At 44.9% G+C, this 22,175-nt stretch overlaps 1 protein-coding gene across 16 annotated transcripts in view; it reads right to left on the minus strand.

Moving 5' to 3' along the window:
• Nucleotides 1–22,175, minus strand: part of raraa (retinoic acid receptor, alpha a) — a 656,519-nt gene that overhangs the window by 76,823 nt on the left and 557,521 nt on the right. The window lies entirely within an intron of this gene.

Raw genomic sequence — 22,175 nt, forward strand, 5'->3', positions numbered from 1 at the left:
AGAATCCCGCCGCCAGCGAATAGCACGTCGCCTCCCGCTGCTGAGAAACCCGTGGCTGGGAGGCTGGAAAATCCAGCCCATGGTCTCAGCTTTAATTTCCGGATAGTACGATGAGCTGATCTTAGCCAGACTAGTAATTAGCACAATCCCAATTGGGCCTCAGCTAGCTGGGCATGGGGAGGGCAAGATTGGCCATGGTTCCCCATCACAATCATCGTGCAGTGATTCTTATCGCACAGCAGCTGAATGTAGATGTCAAGCTAGGGCAAGGTCAGGCTCGGCTGCGGATCTCCCCAGGGTTAAATAGCAAATCCACATTCACCATTCCGGGTTCCACATAGAGAATGGTTACCTGGGAACGGTACTAGGGAGGGCTCATTGTATGTGGAAACTTACCCCAACAAGAGGAGGAAAAAAATGAAGGAAATATTAGAAGGGGAAAGAAAACATAAACTGCTTCATGAAGTTTGTATGACTGTAAGCTCACTCACAGGATGAGATACCCAGTGAAAATCCATCTTAGAAAGCTCATCTCAAGGTGAAAAGTGACAACGGAGGAACAGGTTACATGTCTGCCTAACTCATGTGGATATTTTCCTAAACATACGCAACTGAAGTGAAAGGAAAACTGATCAGGACTCTAACTCCTGACAGTTATCCAGTGACTACTACTGGCAGTGCACATGGATGGGCGTTGGCAGCATCGACTCTGACAGCCCCTTGCGCAATGGTATGTATAATCTAAGGAGAGTAAAGGGTTAACAAGGTGATGTTCGTGTATGTCAACACTAGATGGCATCACTGAGTAGTCTTATAAAACAGTAAGAAGTCTTACAACACCAGGTTAAAGTCCAACAGGTTTGTTTCAAACACGAGGTTTCGGAGCACTGCTCCTTCCTCAGGTGAATCTTATAAAAGTCTTATAAAAGGCTGTGGTCTAAGCATTCTGGGAGAAGCTTATGGAGAAGGACAGTGCGAAGTTGAGTTAGAGTGTTATTTGTATTAGAGAGATATAATAGATGACTGTAACATAGATTCAATATAGTAATTTTGTTAGCTATGACCCCGTAGAGTGTGCGAACCATTTAAAGTAGTGTAAAATAAACTAGTTTTGTTTTAAATACATAGCTTGATGTTCTTTGTAAACACTACAACTTTTAGCTATCTTGGAGAACCATACATGGAACATCACACCTTTCATCTGGAATGCACTGGAATTCACCATCAAGGTCACACGATTAAGGCTTGAGATTTGTCATAGGAAATGTCAGACATCATTAGGCAGTGTGGATAAGATTGAGATCACACACATAAAAAGCTAGGGCCAAGACAACGCGAGTGACATGCCACCCAACTCTGCTCCTCTGCATTTGGAAAAAGCTCCGTTAATTTATCGCTGCAAGCAGTCAACTGAATACCTCTGAAATATTGCAGAAACATTTACTCAATAGATCTTCACTGCCCTTGCCCTTCCAAGTTTAGTGCTGGCTCCTGTTCTTTTCTCTTCTATCCAATCTTGTTCAAACATTGTGTGGTTTGAAGAATTATGTTACTCATTAAAAAAAAATTATGCAGGGCAGCATGGTGGCACAGTGGTTAGCACTGCTGCCTACGGCGCTGAGGACCCGGGTTCGAATCCCGGCCCTGGGTCACTGTCTGTGTGGAGTTTGCACTTTCTCCCCGTGTCTGCTTGGGTTTCACCCCCACAACCCAGAGATGTGCAGGTTAGGTGGCCACGCTAAATTGCCCCTTAATTGTAAAAAAAATAATTGGGTACTCTAAATTTATTTTTTTTTAAATCATGCTTAGCACTGAAATTTATAAAAGCACCTTCTTTTTCATGGATAACAGCAACTTGCAGTTAACATCGTAAAACTTCCGACGGTGCTTCACAGGATTGTTATCAAAACAAAGATTGTAACTGGATTACATAAGGAGGTATTTTAAGTCAGATGACCAAAAGCTTAATTCAAGAAGTAAGTTTTAAGGAGCGGCTTAAAGGATAGGTGAAGAGGCGGAGAGGTTTGGCGAGGAAATTCTAGAGGCCAGACAGCGATGGCACAGCCACCTATGGTGAAGCGATGAAGATCGGGGTTAGCATTCTGTTACATAGCACCACCCTTATCAGAGACTTACTTTAGGGGAGTGGGAATTGCTCTCGCAGTGAACTGGGGCAGGTACAACTGGCCAAGTGATTTCCTTCTGTGCTGTGCCCATTCCATGACTCTCTTGGAGTCAATTACTGACTGATTACTTAGCCCTGTTGAGTAGTGCGCCAAGCAGGAGTTAATGTCGGCAATCAAGCAGATTTGAGTGGCAAAATTGGCAAGAGAAAACAGCAAAGTAAAAAAAGGCCCACGAGTCAAACTCCAATTGAGCCAACTGAATTTGACACAAATACTGATCGTTTCAGAAGCAGGTCTCACTCACACTGAAACCATGAGCTTTGACATTTCAAAGAAAAACATTAACCTCAGGTTAACAAAGTTTCCTAAACCAAGGCTAGCCTGTCTAAGCACAATTGGAATGGAAATCTTTGAAATCGATCTTCTCACTCCATTGATGTTGAGGATTTAACCGATGCAAGAAAATAAGTAGTGGAAAACAATTTTGCTCCGTAATTGTATGAGGTTATCTGGCCTGAATATCTGGGTCTAGTGGAATAAAGTCACTCCAGGCCAATTTCAATTAACTGTTATAGACTTGTTAATATACTGGGTCTGAACACAGGTAGGTCATACACCCGCTTAACCATGGGATGACAAATGGCATTTGAGGCGGTTAAAACAGCCAACGTGGCTTGGGATGAAATAATCTATGCCGGCATTGTCTATTAATGATGCAAAGGTTTTCAGTGCATTTTCACCGATGCCATTGTAAATTTCAGAACTCATGGCATGATTACCCGACCCTCACCTGCTCCTACCTGGTTCCAAACTTAGTAAAAAGTGGCCACTTGCCTCTGAAACGTTCATATATGAGGTGACTGTCAAGACTGCTTCGCTATTACACTGGACTTGGGCGAGTGTCACCAACCTCATCGCAGGGGTCATCCACAGAAGCTGGCAGCCCCCAAAGGAAATTAGCTGAAATTGTACTTTGTATTTGCCACCATGTGGCCTCATTTGTCCAGATAACAATGGACAATGATGTGCAGTTCTCCTTAGCCATGTCCAGATCTCTAATAAACAGATTCCGCAGAACTAACGTGTAGAAAAAATACAATTCTTGTTACGGAACTGCTTTTACGACGCATGGGAATTCAGATCAAAGACTTCTGGCCCTGCGCATTTCTTTAAGAATGTGGAGTTGGTGAAGTCATCATAGATCATAGAATTTACAGTGCAGAAGGAGGCCATTTGGCCCATCGAGTCTGCAGCAGCCCTTGGAAAGAGCACCCTACTTAAGACCACGGCTCCACCTTATCCCTGTAACCTAACCTAACTTTTTTGGACCCTAAGGACAATTGAGCATGGCCAATCCACCTAACCTGCACATCCTTGGACTGTGGGAGGAAACCGGAGCACCCGGAGGAAACCCACGCAGACATGGAGAGAACGGACAGTGACCCAGCCGGGAATCGAATCTGGGACCCTGGAGCTGTGACACAGCTGTGCTAACCACTGTGCTACCATGCTGCCCACAGAGATGGCAGAAGCATCAAGTGCACAACAAATCTTTCCAGTATCTCCAATAATAAATACATCATTAATGATTTAAAAAATATAAATTTAGAGTACCCAATTCATTTTTTCCAATTAAGGGGCAATTTAGTGTGGCCAATCTACCCTGTGCATCTTTGGGTTGTGGGGACGAAACCCACGCAAACACGGGGAGAATGTGCAAACTCCACACGGATAGTGACCCAGGGCCAAGCCGGGATCGAACCTCGGCGCCGCGAGGCAGCAGTGCTAACCACTGCGACACCGTGCTGCCATACATCATTAATACTTGACAAATGGACATGAGTCAGCTCTTATCTTGGAGCACACAGTAATACAAACGTAGCGTTCTAAACAAAGCTGCATACCAGAGTGAAGAGGTTTCCAAAGATAAAATATAAATCTGACAGTACATTTAATATTTCAAGGCTGTTCCATGATGAATCACTAAATCTCTTTTTTTCATGGTTTAGCCTCTCACTTATTGCTTCCCCTACAGACCCTATTTCAGTCTGACTACAAACGGTTTTACTTGACTACTACTTTGCTAATTGTGTAATAGCTTAATACACAAATAAAGAGGTTTTGTGGTGTAGTGGGTAGCATCCCTGCTTCCGAGTCAGAGGCTCCTGGTTCAAGACCCACTCCAGGAGGTGGCCAAAGAAGGTGCGTGCGTAACGCGGCCAAACAGGTTGAGTATCGACTTGTAAATGCTTCCAACAAAGGAAAAAGGCAGGTGGTAAGGGCAGGAGAGGTTCCTGATCAGTCATGTGATAGCCTCTACTATCACTATCCATAGCTCCAGGCCACAATCTGCATGCTAGTGTGTTTGATGCCACAGCAACGCGGACTCCTTCGGATCCGGTTGGCTCAGTTGGCTGGATCAGATTGGTATCAACAGCACAGGGCTTGATCCCTGTTCCAACTCATCTGCCTTCTTGCTCTACTCATTGCGAAGGTCGTTGTCATAATATACACACAAGTATATGATGGTGCATAGACACACACTGAAAGACCAATCAACACACAGAACACAGCAGCCAATCACCAGGCAGGGCACGGTCACTATAAAGCCAGAGGGCATTAGTTTTCCCGCTCATTCGGGATGCAGCCTCTGAGACAGACAGAGCCCGCAGTCAGTAGCACGGACATCTACCATGTAGCAGTATAGTCTGGTCAGGTTAGCCATAGGTCTTCAGTCAACCTAACATAGTGTCAACCCACAGTGCAAGTATGTTTAACAGCTCATAGTTCAATAAAATAGAGTTGTACTTCTACAAGTGTTGGTAGCCTGTCTCTTCTACTGCTCTGGTAAACGCAGTCATCACAGACCCAGCATACCCAACACATCAGTCGTAACGATACAGGTTGGATCTGCTTTCAGGCACAGAACTCGAGAATATTCAGCTGATTTTTGATTTTAAATGTCAGCTATATTCTATCTGATCAAAAAAGTTTCATTTTGAATCCTGAGAAATTGCAGTGCTCAAGGGCGAAAAAACCCCCAAAGGTTTCCACGCCTGCTGGAAGGCATGTGGATAATTGTCTGGTAAGAACAGGGTCAGGTATGACTGAGGTTCTCGCAGAGGTTAATTAATCCTGCAAATTAATTAGGACATGGTTCCAGGGAATAGTGGAATGTCTACACCTGGGTTTCACCTATTTATTAGTGCTTTCTCTCCATTTTTACGGCAGCACTAGCTGGACCTCTTGTTGTACTATGACTTTAATGGCTAGCAGCATGCCATCACTAGAAGGGAAAAGTGCCATGTGATCCAGTCTCTGTTTCATTTCTGCCTATGAGCAGAACACAGCACACACAGCTCTGCTGCTGATATCTTCATGTTTTCTACCTTTCTTTCTTTTAAATTTAAAGTACCCAATTCATTTTTTTCCAATTAAGGGGCAATTCACCTACCTGGCACAGCTTTGGGTTGTGCAGACAAGGGGAGGAATGTGCAAACTCCATACGGACAGTGCCCCAGGGCTGAGATCGAAACCGGGTCTTCAGTGCCATGAGTTTTCATACTTTCTGTAGCTGTTCTTATGTGCCTACTCTAAACAAATTACCCCACAACTTGGATATCCAATCCCTTAAGAATGATTGGTGGCTCGATATCAGTTTAATAACACAACACCTCTGGCTTTCAATGTCACTCCAGCTGAATATGGGGGACAGGAGCAGGTTACACAGGAACAAGGTTGAAGAATGTAGCCAGCTGTGACTTAGAAGGGGAGCTATCTCTGTCCCAGGCACCTTTTTGCAACAAATGAACAGGTAAGCAACCACTTCACATGATACTGACCCTCAGATGGCATCTAGAAGCATTGGAATAAGTGAAAGAAAGGTAATTTCAGCCACCCTTGATCAGAACAGCATTAGGAAACAAAGACAACTTGTGTTAATTTTGAACTTCATTAAAAAAGAGCATGCTCTGATGTTGAGTTTTTGTTATTCGTGGAATTTAGAAGCATACAGGAATGACTGCACTTAACAGGTGCTGATTTATATTGTCAGGTAATGATTATCCCATGTTCATATTGGCGTAATAAAATCACAGAATAGAATTTACAGTGCAGGAGGCGGTTATTTGGCCCATCGAGTCTGCACCGGCCCATGGAAAGGGCACCCTACTTAAGTCCACACCTCAACCCCATTCCCATAACCCCACCTAGCCTTTTCTGAAGCTCCCCAGTCCTCTCCAACTTCACCTGTTCTAGTTTACAACTAACTCAGAAATTATTTCTGTCCTAGGGTGGTCTTGCCTGCAAAGAAGCAGCCTAGTTTTCCTTTAAACCCTGTTTTCAAATTGTAAACCCTTATTAGCATGCATGCATCTAAACCAGGCTGAAATCATAAACCCGTTCAAATGCAGAAACACAAAATTTTACTCACTTAAAGCGATACCCTATTTTAACACCCAAAAATACAAACGTAAATTTATTAAAACTACCTGTTTCCTGACAGAAGGAGGTAAAAAAGTTACACAGAAAAGAAGTCTTGCTCTCTGATGCCAACTGCAGTAGTCACTAGGGTTACCTCAACAGCCATGTCTAACGTCCAGTACTTTCTACATAAGACAAGATATGCAGGGCACATCAAGTCACAGTTACACATCGCACAATCTGGAAAATGTAGAGCCTCTCTGAGCTGCCTATGCAGGAATATAATCCCTTTAAAACCCTGATAGTCCTCTTGATTTCCAACCTAGTAATGGGCATGTTTCTTAGCATGGTAGCATTGTGGATAGCACAACCGCTTCACAGCTCCAGGGTCCCAGGTTCGATTCCAGCTTGGGTCACTGTCTGTGCGGAGTCTGCACATCCTTCCCGTGTGTGCGTGGGTTTCCTCCGGGTGCTCCGGTTTCCTCCCACAGTCCAAAGATGTGCAGGTTAGGTGGATTGGCCCTGAATAAATTGCCCTTAGTGTCCAAAATTGCCCTTAGTGTTGGGTGGGGATACTGGGTTATGGGGATAGGGTGGCGGTGTTAACCTTGGGTAGGGTGCTCTTTCCAAGAGCCGGTGCAGACTCGATGGGCCGAATGGCCTCCTTCTGCACTGTAAATTCTATGAGATTATTGCAGCACTCCCTTGCTGCTGTACAGGACACTCTTAGTGGGGAAACCCTTGTCCCTGCTCTACATGGGAGTACGGTAGGCTTTGCCACCTACAAATCCATCTATTGGGAGACTGGATTTTAAAGGAAGATTAACAACTTCCATAATATCTGGTGGTAACAACTGGAATCCTATACATGGTGTCACACAGAATTTGTGCTATGAGGGAATAGAGACAATTCCTGTTGAGTGGGTTGTCTGCAGGCGCTCACAAAACAACAGAAGCATCATTGCATTCTGGACCTTGGCAAAACCAGCGAACCCCATAAAACCCAATGGCCCATATTGCTGCTGCCATGTAATGCCAAAGGTGATGAATTAGCTGCCAGCTCTTCTGAAACGTGCATCAGTCGCCTGACAAAGGCATGTGCGTACTGCAGCATGGCTTGCAATACCAGAGGTCCCCTGCACTCTGCAACAGATCTCTTTACAAAGATACTCATACGACCTATACTGCATACATATAAAGTTGGCATGTATGGTCTGTAAATACATTAAACCCCAAGCCTGCTCCCCTCTCACGATAATGGATTATCTTGGCAGGAATGCCAAACCAGCTACAGAGAAGCCCTTGCTGCAGATGAAGGATAGAAATCTCTCCATGGTGACACCCTGCCACAGACAGAACAGCAAAATTCCCGAGTGAAACTTTTCAGACTCTTCGGGCCCGGAAATGCCTCATCTTCACTTGTCCCACTTGAAGCGGGAAATAGCTGTGCCTTATAATTCTCATTTTACATTAACCCAAGTGTAAAAACCTCACCCCCAGTCACAGAAATGCACACCATTGGCCCTCATTATAACAAATACCCAAATAAAGTCATTCAAAATGAGTGGGTAGATCTTGGGAAGAGTCAACAATTGTAAGGAGAAATCGATTTTGAAGCAAAAAAAAAGTGCTAAAAGCTTCTGCATCATTTTTCTGCCACTGTAAGTTACTTGTAAAGGTAAGTGTTGCAATCATGTGGGAAAAGAAGCTTGGAAACATTACCCCACTGTAACTTAACAGAGATTAACGCCTTCAGAAAGAATGCTGGAAATTTTAGGGTATAGCCATCTGAGATCGCCACCTGCAAAGGACCATGGGAATTATGGCCAACCCAGGATTCAGACAGATACAGAGCTTCTGTATATTTGGAACACAGATATCTGGACCTGATCGAAACCCGCGCTCGTTTGCATTTTAATGGCCCGTTCCCCAGAACAACAGGTCTCCAATTAAGAAACCGGCACAGCCACAGACTGATCGGTGCCACTCCCTTTACTCAGAGAGCCCAACTGCCAAGGTCACTGACCGCTAAGGACCCGCCCAGCCACCCAAGCACCCGCCCCTTTATTGGCCAAAGTCGAAGGCAGTGATCAGAGCCCTGTCGAACTATTGGGTCCAAGATCAAGGACCGCCCCAAAGAGCACGAAATCCCAGAGGGATAAAAGGGGGCACAGCCATGTGTTCAGTCTCTTTTGGACCCGGCCTGTGTCAGCCCAACTGTAGCAGGAACAGCCAACCAAGTTCAAGACCAACGATTGCTACCTGACGGATGAGCCCAGCAGAGACCGAGCCATTTCTACGAACCAGCCACGTGAAATCAAGATAAAGGCCTTATCCATTTGCACAGTGCCGGTTGCCCTTAAGTTAAGTATAGGTTATTGTAGCTGATAGTTGTAGTTTAACTCGTAGTAGATATTGTGTTTGCATGTCGAAGTAATCCTAGTGTGTGTAAATAAATCATCTTTTAAACTGACTAACTGGTTGTGTGGTCATTTGACCGATATAAGGGAAAGACTTGTGGTTCACCGAGATAAATATAAATACCCACAGTATTGGCGACTCTGCTGTGACATAACATATCATAAATAGAGCCTCAAAGTTCCTCGGCTGGATTCTCCGGCCGCCGACACTGAAATCGCATTCGTCAATGGGCCGGAGAATCAAAATTCACGACAGAATCATGTGCGGCGCCCCTTCCGTGATGCTCCGCCCCTCCAAAGCGCGCCACGTATCCACGGCCTCAGGCCACTGCCTGAGGCCCGCCCCCGACCGGCCGAGTTCCCGACGGCATGGGGGGGACTATTTTGCGGGCCGGGTCCGCGAGCGGCATCTGCCATGAAGCACAGCGTGGCCGCTGCAGGCTGCTGCCGTGCGCGTGCACGGCTACAGATCTGGCAATTCTCCGGGGCGTATCGGCAGCTAGAGCCGGGTACTCTACGCTGCCCCAGCAAAATGGGGAATCAGTGTTCGTTTTGCGCCAGTTTTCCTGGCCGTTCCCACACCGATGTGGGGACATAGTCTCCAAATCGGAGAATCGAGGATCTATATTTCTTCTGGCTTTTTGCTACTCCTGGTTACAAATTTCTTCCTTTTATTCGTTTTTCTTTTATCCTGCTCTATAATTTATTAGTGGTAAATAGAACTCCCTTCTAAACTTAATCCAGCTGCATTGATACTGCTCACCAACCTGATACTAGGTTTAGAAATTCCTCCCCGTGTTCAGGACTGCTCCTGTCTGTGGACAGATCAATGACCCCCATTTACCTTCAAGCAAGCCCAGATCCTGCCGACTGCAGCAACTAGTGCTTGTCCGGCAAGGCCACGTGTACTGATTACTTTAAATAACAATCATATCAACAAGAAAGTTTGTTTTCAAAGGCTAACTAACATGAGCCTGATTTGGAAATTTATCAAGGCACAAATAGATAAAACTAGCATCAATTAAGCCTGTAATGTCATTCCAAGCATCAAATGACACACAAACAACTGCTTATATTTATACAGCACTGCTAATGTGGAAATCGATCTCAAGTTGCTTCACGGAGGCATGAGGAAAAATGGATGGCAGATTAAGGAGATTAGGAAAGGTGCCTCTCAGGAGTAGATCTGAGTCGGTTTTAAGAAGGGGCCTAAAAGGGGAGGAAAAGGTAGGGGTGGCAGACTAAACAGGATGGCAGTGTTATCCTCTAAGTTACAAAGTTGTTTTTGCCAGTGCCAGTGCTGAAGTAGACCGTCCAATATCGAGTTTCAGAATAAACAAGCCAGTTATACTACACTTGTGTTGATGTGCAGGAGTTTTAGTTTCATAATCTGGCACCTTGTGTGGTGTAGCTTCGAAAGTGAAGTTGGTTCGTTTTGTCTTTGCATTGGCTTCAGTCGAACAGTCCTGCAATGTGAGCTGATCCAGGTGGGGTCTGGGCTGCTCAGGGGTTTTGCTAAATTGCTAAGTTTTAACAAATGGTCTGGCTGATTTGTTACATCGGTTACACAAAAACAAAATCATAAATGGCTGGTGAACATCAATGGGTAGAGCTCGGGGCCTATCTTGCTGCAGTCAACATTATAACCTGGGTCTAGTGGATCCACATTCTCTAAACAAATACTGTCTCGAGAGGCTCTTATATCGTGCTAAGTGTTCTTGAGAAACATCAGGAACCGGAGATCTGAGTGCACTCATTCCCCTGTTTATTTTACCACTTGCCGTTATTTTTCTTGATGACCTATTGGAAGCAGGATTCCCATTGATGAAGGTGAGGGGATACCATTTCCTACTTCCATTGATAAATGGAAATTCGACAAGTCATAATCTCAGGAAAATTGGGTTGGATTATTTACATATATGAGAGCAGCTGATAGGGGGACTGAGCATTTGCACTCTGAGGATTCTGCACTCCTGCGGCCTCTTGCTCATTCCCAATTTCCCTCGCACACTATTCAGCTGTATAGACTCCAAGCTCCAGAATCTGCTCCCTAAACTTCTCTACTTCTCTCACCTTCGCTAAGACACTCCTTAAAACCTACCTCTTTGACCAAGCTTTTGGTCATCTGCCCTAATATTTCCCATGTGACATGGTGAAAAACCTCTGTCTGATGATGCTCCTCGGAGGTACCTTGGAACTTGGTAACGGTGCTACAAAAATGCAAGTTGTTGTTGCCATTCCCTGTGCTCTTGGGCAGCACGGTAGCACAAGTGGATAGCTTTGTGGCTTCACAGCGCCAGGGTCCCAGGTTTGATTTCCGCTGGGTCACTGTCTGTGCGGAGACTGCACGTTCTCCCCGTGTCTGCGTGGGTTTCCTCCGGGTGCTCCGGTTTCCTCCCACAGTCCAAAGATGTGCAGGTTAGGTGGATTGGCCATGATAAATTGCCCTTAGTGTCCAAAAAGGTCAGGAGGGGTTACTGGGTTACAGGGATAGGATGGAAGTGAGGGCTTAAGTGGATTGGTGCAGACTCGATGGGCCGAATGGCCTCCTTTTGCACTTTATGTTCTATGTTCCATGTTCATCCTAGGAAAACAAAGGTAGCTTTAAGGGATTTATATTTGCATTGGTAAACATTAGAAATAAGGTATAATTTTAAGTGGGTTCAATTTAATGTTTCTGTGCCTAGAATGGTATAACCTACAGTTAGATTCATGCTGGACAAAGGTGTTTGTATGTGTCAGGGTTGGTCAAGTTCAAACTGTGTTTCTATTGTGCTTAGAGAGGACTGTGGTGTGAAGAATAAATGTTACCAAGTACATTGTTTCGCAACAGGAGGACAAGAAACGGTGTTCCTTTTTTCTTAGTTTTAACTGGAACCAGAGCGAGAAGGCAGTTCTCACAGCTCTGCTGGAAGCAGTGGGTTGCGAGAGCTGGACAGGGAGCATCTCTCTCAGCTTTGCCATCAGAAAAACCATGCCATGTAACAATGAGCAGCCAGGTTTTTAAAAAATATGTTTATGAGACTGTTTTCATAATAATCAACACAAAGTAGAACAAATGAATGCAAAACTACATCACAAACAAAAATGAAAAACTAAAAAATAACACAATTAGTAATTAACTTAAATACTGAAACTAGCATAAACTACCAAACACGCTGACTAAATCCTTAAAAAAGGAAATAAATGGTTGCCATCTTAGGTAGAACCACTCCACGGCCCCCCGTGATGAACTTCACTTTCTCCAATTGTAGGAATGACATTAAGTCACCCAACCAGGTAGAGGTGCTGGGCGGAATGGGAGACCTCCAAACAAGCAATATTCGCCTCCGGGCTATCATGAGGCAAAGGCGACAACATCCGCCTCTACCCCAGACTGAATCACTGGCAAATGTGAAACCTCAAATATGGCCACCAGTGGACATGGGTCTAAATCCACATGGAGTATCTCCAACATGGTCTTAAATAAGGAAGCCCATAAGCCTACAAGTTTAGGGCAGGACCAGAACATATGCATGTATCACAGCTATCCTCAACATTTGGGAAAAACCCACTCATCCTTGCCCTGGTCAAGTGCGTCCTGTGTAACACCTTAAACTGAATTAGGCTCACCCAAGCACATGAGGACGAGGAGTTGACCCTGTGATGGGTCTCACTCCAAACCTCACCAGTAAGAATAGGGCCCAATTCAATTTCCCATTTTGCCCTCACACCGCTTAACGGAGCAGAATCCGAAACAGAACCCTTGCCAGGCGGACCCTGGTACAGAATCCTCTTCAGCAAGGAAGAAGGCGGTACCAAAGGAAAGGAAGGAATAGCGTTACGTGAGGTTGGGCAGTTGGAATTTATCAGCTAACTCCCTAAAAGTTAGCATCACGGTAGCATGGTGGTTAGCATAAATGCTTCACAGCTCCAGGGTCCCAGGTTCGATTCCCGGCTGGGACACTGTCTGTGCGGAGTCTGCACGTCCTCCCCGTGTGTGCGTGGGTTTCCTCCGGGTGCTCCGTTTTCCTCCCACAGTCCAAAGATGTGTGGGTTAGGTGGATTGTCCATGCTAAATTGTCCTAAAAAGTAAGGTTAAGGGGGGTGTTGTTGGGTTACGGGTATAGGGTGGATACGTGGGTTTGAGTAGGGTGATCATGGCTCGGCACAACATCGAGGGCCGAAGGGCCTGTTCTGTGCTGTACTGTTCTATGTTCTAAAACCAGCAAAACCTCCCCTCCACGAACAGGTCCCCAAAATGCTCCAGACACTTCTCTTCCCAAGTTTTAAATCTACGATCCAAAGAAAAGTGATTGCTCCAAGTTTGGGCTGGTGAAGACAGGGAAATGAGCTTAAAATGCTGTCTAAGAGAGGAGAGTACCAGTGGGTTTGAGGAAAATCTAGCAGGGGAAAATCTAGCATGGCAATAGTGCAGTGAGTATGACAAGAAGAGTAGAAGTGGTCCAGGAGCGATCCTCCATTTTTCCCCAAGTAGAATCACTGATCCACGACAAAGTTTTTTGAATTTTAGCAGCCCAATAATAAAACAATAAATTGGTGAGGGCCAATCCCCTCGATTGTCTATCCCTTTGGAGCAGAACGCGACAGATTCTAGGATTTTAACCTGCCCAAATAAAAGAGGATATCAATTTAACAACCTTGATTAAAAAAAGGATTTGGGGAGAAAAATAGGAAGACATTGAAAGAAAAATAAAAACTCAGGAGCACGTTAATTTTAATAGTTTGAATCCTACCTGCCAAAGATGAGTGGAAGGTTATTCCGCCTCTACAACTCCATTCTGACACTATTAATCAGGCTTGTGTAATTCAGTTTATGACGTGAAGCCCAGTTATGGGCCACCTGTACCCCCGGATAGCGAAAGCTTGTACGAGAAAGGTAAAAAGGTAACGTCCCCGATTGGGCTCGCCTCCCAAGGCGGGTTAACTGTGAAACATTCATTCTTGCCTAAATTCAATTTATATCCAGAGAAGGAACCGAAGGTGTTAGGCAACTTCATTATGTCTTCGATGGAGGGGGCTGGGTCTGTAATAGAAAGAAGTAGGTCGTCCTCATAGATAGACACCCGATGTTCCAGCTCATCCCGACTAATACTACTTTATTGACTAGAAGACCTAAACGCTATAGAGAGCGGCTCTATTGCCAAGGCGACAAGAGTGGAGAAAGTGGGCAGCCCTGTCCAGTGCCCCTATTCAAGGGAAAATAATCAAGAGTCCAAAGCATTCGTACGAATACGTGCAGTAAAGGCATTACATCACTTGTGAATCCAAGAAGCAAATTTAGGACCCTGACCTATACAAGAAATCCAAGTACGACATCAGCAAAGTCATCCGGGATGCCAAGAGACAATATCAGACCAAGCTAGATTCACAGACTAGCGTTAGAGACTCGCGTCGGTTGTGGCAAGGCCTAAAAACCATAACGGGCTACAAAGCGAAGCCGAGCAGAATCTCTGGCAGCAGCGCACCCCTCCCCGATGAACTCAATGCATTCTATGCTTGGTTCGAGCAAGAAACCAGCAAACCACTATTGACTGTCCCAGCAGCCCTGGGCACACCCATACCCACTATCCAGCATTTTCTCTTTTGTTTCAGGTTCCAGCATCCGCAGTGATTTGCTGATATTCATACCCACTGTCATAGCTTCCAAAGTCAGATCGACCTTCCTGAAAGTGAACCCTCGGAAGGCTACGGGGTCCCTGTTCGTGCACTCAGAGCATGCACGGACCAGTTGGCAGATGCATTCGCGGACATCTTCAACCTCTCCCTACTCCATTCCGAGGTCCCCACCTTCTTCAAGAAGACCACCATCAAACCTGTGCCGAAGAAGAACCAGACAACGTGCCTCAATGACTACCGTCCAATGGCCCTGACATTGATCGTAATGAAGTGCTTTGAGAGGTTGGCCATGAGCACATCAACTCCATACGCCTAGAATTCCTTGATCCACTCCCAGAATTCCTTGATCCACTGCAATGTGCATACTGCCGCAACCCGTCCACAGCAGACGGCATCTCTCTGCCCCTTCACTCATCCCTGGAGCATCTCGACAACAAGGACTCCTACATCAGACTCCTATTTATTAACTATAGCGCCATCTTCAACCATAATCCCAGCTAAACTCATATCAAAGCTCCAAAACCTAGGACTTGGCTCTCCACTCTGCAACTGGATCCTCAACTTTCTGACTCATAGACCACAATCAGCAAGAATAAACAACAACACCTCCTCCACAATAGTCCTCAATACCGGGGTCCCGCAAGGCTGCATACTTAGCCCCCTACTATACTCCCTATATACACACGACTGCATGGCAAAACTTGGCTCCAACTCCATCGACAGGTTTGCTGACGACACAACCATAGTGGGTACGATCTCGAACAACATCGAGTCAGTATACAGGAGGAAGATAGAGAACCTAGAAGAGTGGTGTAACAACAACAATCTCTCCCTCAATGTCAGCAAAACTAAAGAGCTGGTCATTGACTTCAGGAAGCAAAGTATTGAACACCCCTGTCTGCATCAACGGGGCCGAGGTGGAGATGATTCACAGCTTCAAATTCCTAGGTGTGCACATCACCAAAAATCTGTCCTGATCCACCCACGTCAACGCTACGACCAAGAAAGTCTATACTTCCTCGGGAAATTAAGGAAATTTGGCATGTCCACATTGACTCTTACAGCTGCACCATAGAAAGCATCCTATCTGGCTGCATCACAGCCTGGTATGGCAACTGCTCGGCCCAAGACCGCAAGAAACTTTAAAGAGTCATGAACACAGCCTAGTCCATCAGACGAATCCAACACTCATCCATTGACTCTGTCTACACCACCCGCTGCCTTGCAAAACACTCCAATTTCACTCTGTCAACTGTCTTTTCAACATCCTGCCCTGGTTTGCCCGCATGCTACATGAATTTACTCATGCGGGCAAAGCGGGGATGATAAGGATGGGACAAAATGTATGGTTTGCACCAGGGTTTTCTACCATGGCAGGGAAGGTTGCTGCCCAGTGCCTTCTCTGCTAACGCCATAACCCGGGGAAGACATCTCCAGTGACTGCAGCGGTGGGCCTGTAGCAGCAAGAAAAAGGGCAAAAAGATCAGTTCTCCACCGGGAGCCACCTCGTGCACACCTTCCCTTTACATCGCGCCACCAGAAGCCCCAATGAGCAGCTAGTTCAGGTAACAGAATTCTGAGGTCAAAGATACTAGATTAGAGATTTTTTTCAGTCAAACAGGCAGAGTTGAGAGGAAGGCTGAGATGCCAGAAAGGCGATTTTCAAGTTTGTGAAATTTTACTACAGTCAGTGGAACAGGAGTTGCAATACCTAATGAACTCAGTGGCTGGACCTCAGAATTTGTGCATAAGCCGATATATAAGACATAGAAATCCTAAAAGGGATGGTGTAAAATCCTGGATTGGATTTGCTGTTAAACGTAAAGCGGAAGCTTTGTTTGAAAGTGTTATTTGTAAAACGTGGACAGGATTTTGGAATACAAACTGCCACGGGAAAGCATTATTATGAGCGATTGTTTGGGAGTGGAGTTTGAAAACTCTCATGGAACAATCATCAATGGAACAATGGGGACTCTGAGGAGAAAATCACGAACACTAACTTGGGTTCAGAGCGGAGTGTGTATTTGACCACAGACAATCTGTGTGTTAAAAGGGAATTTTTGTATTATTGAGGCCATTGTTGCTTAAAATGCACTTTGTGATCCATGTTAATCTTTAAATCTGTGTGCATTTGTTCAACTAAGGGGCAGTAAAGGAGAATTGTATTCTAATCCAATTTTTCATGTTCAATAAATGTTTTCTCTTGTTGTTAAAACGGAATAGAGGTTCTGAGACTCTGCTCCTCCATGTTTTATACAAAACAAATGAAAGTTACAGTCTTTTGAGCCAGGGTTCCATTCTGGGATCTTCTTTCCAGTTATAATACCAACTGGGATCATAACAAACCATCTGGATGCAAGATACTCGAACCCTATCTTGGGATATAGTGCAGCTACAGCAAGAAAATATCACTTCACTCACAAGGCCGAATCGCAGAGTTTGCACCGACAGTAGGGAACATTGCTCATGGGACGTAGATGTTAGGCAATTGCGGCCATCACACCCATTGTTTCCCATGTGTGCAGCTGGCAGGCAGCAACTTCCACCTGTAGCATGAACTTGTAAAACTGAGGGGTGGCACCGTGGTTAGCACTGCTGCCTCATGGTGCTGAGGACCCAAGTTCAATCCTGGCCCCGGGTCACAGTCAGTGTGGAGTTTGCACATTCTCCCCGTGTCTGCGTGGGTCTCACCCCCACAAGCCCAAAGATGTGCAGTGTAGGTGGATTGAACACGCTAAATTACCCCTTAATTGGAGAAAAAGAATTGGGTACTCTAAATTTATTTTAAGAAAAGAATTAGTAAAATTGATCTAATATCTGTTTAGCCATTTGCATTCCTCCCCATACTTCCGAGTACACAGACCTCACTGCAGACAGCTGTTTCCCAGTGTACTTTTGATAGGAACAAGACAGCATCTGAACACAATGCATTCAACATGGTTACTGGTAAATTATGGTGACATTCCCATTTTAAAAATGCAAATTTAAAGTATCCAATTCTTTTTTTCACAATTAAGGGGCAATTTAGCATGGCACTTGGGGGATTCGGGCCATCGGGGGCGGAGCATCGGGGGAGGGCCTCAGGTGGCGTCCCGAGGCCATCCATACGGCGTGCGGTGTACTCCCCGATAATGTTGTTTTTGAGGGGCCGAACATCGCAAAAAAACGGCGCCACCCCTGATTCCAGCGTAAACGGGGATTCTCTGGCCAATCGCCGAACGCGATTTTGGATTTTGCGATCGGAGAATCCAGCCCCATGTTTTCACAATCTCTAGCGTTGAAACATTTCTTTACAGCCAAATAATCAGGATCACCATTCTGTTGTTCTTTTGTTAGGCACAGGTCTTGATATCATACAAGACTCAGAGGCAACGGTGCTAACACAAAGCCAAGGCTGACACACACAAATAGCTTAGTGATACACTGCACAGTGACTTGATCTACCCAGTCATCAGGGAAGCTGAGGTGGTAAAATCATGTGAACTGGCCTCATACAAGAAGAAAAACCCACGGCTTCCTTGGACACAATATGTTTTTTAAATAAAAATCATTGCCATTAGTTAAAAGGTTCACGATTACTCCAAAGTTTGAAGAAGAAATTTGGTATGTTTAAGAAATAGGATTGTGTCGAGATCAGCCTCTCTGCCCCCCCCCCCCCCCTCCAATGGAGTCATGCTGATGCTATTTTCCCAAGCAACCCCTCCCTGAGTGATAGCATGAGCCAGCAGACACAGTGCAAGTCGGCACCACAGCCTCTAGTTCTAACATAACAGGATACGACGAAATGAGCTTATGTATCTCTAAAGAACGCTGCCAAATTGGAAGCTCTTCTGGACTTCTTTTCAGTCAGAACATCTGTGATAGCATGAAAAGTCCACAAGGTGCAGATATTGTTTTTTCCATCTATTAGTCAGGAGGTAGAGTTTACAGGATGAGTTACGACGCAATGAAAGCTGTTTCAAATACGTTGGCCAATGCTTTCGAACAGCGCAGTCCATGTAATTAGACCAACCGTGGCATGTATTTCCATGTTTCTACAGCGGTCTCCTCATGGACATGCAAATGAGATTCCTTCTGTTACTGTTAATAGGGGATTGTTACACATTGCTGATGGTCTTAATGATTCATTCACAGTCGGAATTACTGAATACTTTCACCAGAACGGGAGATGAAACGGGTCGTGAGCAAGTACAGAAGCAAGGAAATGTGGGTGTGAGGGAGTACAGAAAGGCAAAAGAAAATTAACAAATGCTCACGTACAATTTGAACTTATAGTGCTAAGTGTGAATGTTAAAAATCCCGCTATTATAAGTAATGAAAATAATAATCTTTATTGTCACAAGTAGGCTTACATTAACGCTGCAGTGAAGTTACTGTGAAAAGCCCCTAGTCGCCACATTCTGGCGCCCGTTCGGGTACACGGAGGGAGAATTCAGAATGTCCAAATTACCTAACATCACGTCTTTCGGGACTTGTGGGAGGAAACCGGAGCACCTGGGGGAAACCCACTCAGACACGGGGGGAACGTGCAGACTCCGCACAGACAGTGACCCAAGCCGGGAATCGAACCTGGGACCCTGGGGCTGTGAAGCAACAGTGCTAATCACTGTAACCAGCAGTACTGAAAGTGGGGGAACAGGCAGTCAATGCTGATACCAGGATCACACAATTGTCTCAGCTTAAGCAGGGTGCTCTGTCCAAGGGCCAGTGCAGACTCGATGGGCCAAATGGACTCCTTCTGCACTGTAAATTCTATGATTCTATGATACCAGAACCTGGAGTTTTGCTCGCATTTATTAGCATGGTTCTACTCTATTGCTGCAGAAGTCTGAAGAGGGAGCAGCACAGGAGAACTTTTTAAATCATACTGTGCTCGCAGATAAGCAATGGGAGAAATTCAGCCAGTCAGCATGATGGTTAATTGTTTTTCACTGCCATGGTCACCGAGCTACTGGGCAATTATACCAGCCAGAGGACATCATGTTGTGTGTATTACAGATTGCACAGCAAGTCTTGTGTATTTATATTTTCGAGCCATCTTTTCCTCTTGTCAGCTACAGGGATCGGAAATGTTGGGTCAGACTTCTTATTCTGTTGTCAAGGTCAATCTCTTGACAGGTGATCACTTTTACAAGACTAGTCCTATTAGCTTTTCGTCACTGCAAAGATGCAGCACTCCATTGCTGTCAAGAACTCTATTTAAGCCCAACCAAGGACAACGGAACCTGGAAAGCTAACATAATCAAGTCTGAATAATAGTCACAACTGGGTATTGAGCTTGGGTCCAATGAACACACAAGTACAACACTACTTCTGAAGCTAACCAACAATGAGCAAATGAAGGTCACTTTGGATTAATAGGTTTAACAGAAGTTCATTGAATGGATATAAAAATAACCAATGACTTTAATTTACAGGGCTTCAGGATCTAATGGCTTATAATTCACCAACGCTGTGAATCAAGATTATCTGTGAGGTAACCGTAGCATTGCTTTCTCGGTGCCGAGGACCCGGGTTCGATCCCGGCCCTGGGTCACTGTCTGTGTGGAGTTGGCGCATTTTCCCCGTGTCTGCGTGGGTTTCACCCCCCCCCCCCCCCCCACACAACCCAAAAGGTGTGCAGGTTAGGTGGATTGGCCACCCTAAATTGCCCCTTAATTGGGAAAAAAATAATTGGGGACTCTAAATTTATAGTGTCATGTGAGAGTACCTTTAAGAAATGGATGTTTAAGCAATGTACCTTTAAGAAAATAGTGATGTCAGAGAGTGGGTGGAGCTGAGCTCAGTTCGGCCATTTTGAGGTGAGTTTTGGGTTTTTAGTTGCAGTTTGAGAGAGCAGCTGGGAGTGTCTGTGTGTTTTGCTGAGAGCTGCAGGAAGAAACACCGAGCTGGTCTGTTGATGTTTGCAAATCCAAAGACTATAAATATATTGAATGTAACCTCATGTCTGTTTTTGAAGGTTTGTTAAGTCTTTTGAATGTGTAAAGGAACAGTTTGCAGGATTGGGTAGTGTATTATTTTGGGGGTTATCTTTGAAGTAAGGGGTGTTAAGTGATCCAATGTTTATTTAAAAGGTTAATTTGAGTTCATGGAAAAAACATTGTTTTGTTTTAAAAACCACTTGTCCATAATTGCAATCCTATACCTGGGGAACAAGCCGTGTGCTTCAAAAGCAACAATCCATTAAAGGTGAGGGTTGGTTGAACTCCATGATACATTTTGGTGTTCTGAAAACACCTCTCCCATAACAATAGAAAAAAAAAGAGGGGGGGAAAAAAACCTTTGAGATAACCGCCCATCTGGAAATAGTCAGGAAAGCCATTGTGTCGCATCAGGAATGGACCTGCCAGACATGGGTATCCTTTTAAGTCTGATTCCGGGCACTAAAAATGGTCACCCTGCCTTAGCCACCAATAATACAAAACTTCAAGAACTTCAACTAACTCAGAACATTAGCTCTGTATCTTCAGCATTGCTAAGCTTTCCAGCTGTGTCTAAATATATATAGCTTAACCTTTGACACAACTGACCTCCATCACGCAATGGTAAAAAAGCCAATTACCCTGCATTTTCTATTTAAAACACATCTTTACTCAGATTACAGCCCCAATACAGTTAATTACAACCTACTCTCTGGAATCGCCACCTCCCTCTCTACACTTTAAATCCTAGCTGTGAAGACACCTCTCTGAGGAAGCTATTATCAGCACACCAAATCTCTTATTTGCTAACCATTTCCTCTATGCCTCTGTGAAGCACCTTGGGATATTTTTTCCATGTAATAGGCATTACACAAGGGCAGCACGGTGGCACAGTGGTTAGCAGTGCTGCTTCATGGCACCAAGGTCCCAGGTTTGATCCCAGCTCTGGGCCACTGTCCATGCGGAGTTTGCACATTCTCCCTGTGTTTGCGTGGGTTGCGCCCCCACAACCCAGGTGGATTGACCACGCTTAATTACCCCTTAATTAGAAAAAAATGAATTGGGTACTCCAAATTTATTTTTTAAAATAGGCATTACACAAATACTAGCCATTGTTGCTGGGTCAGGCACTGCCGCTTGAATGCTAATCGATAAAGACTGAAAGCTCACTATCAATCCCACGTTTAGTTGGCAGCCAGCTAATCTCTTAACTATATAGTAAGTTTTGGTGTGCGAGACAGATTCTTTTTTTCAGGAGGGGTGTGGAATGGCAAAGGAAAGGTTGCGGTTACAAGGTAAAATTTACAAGATTCGCAACTCAATGACCCCACATGCAGATATCACTGAGAACAGTCAGGAGGAGGAAACGTGGTTTACATTTTCTTTTCCAAATCAGAGATGATGAATTCAGTCACAGCATCCAATTACTCTCCTGGTTAACCATGATGCGGAGATACCGGCGTTGGATGGGGTGAGCACAGTAAGTAGTCTTACAACACCAGGTTAAAGTCCAACATGCTTGTTTCAAACACTAGCTTTCGGAGCACTGCTCCTTCCTCAGGTGAACATGTTGGACTTTAACCTGGTGTTGTAAGACTTCTTACTGTGCTCTCCTGGTTAAAGTTTACCTTCAAGTCTGGTTTAGTACTGGCTACTGTACAGTAAGC

This window comes from Scyliorhinus canicula, chromosome 19 (genome assembly GCF_902713615.1).
Source record: "Scyliorhinus canicula chromosome 19, sScyCan1.1, whole genome shotgun sequence".
Taxonomy (NCBI): Eukaryota; Metazoa; Chordata; class Chondrichthyes; order Carcharhiniformes; family Scyliorhinidae; genus Scyliorhinus; species Scyliorhinus canicula.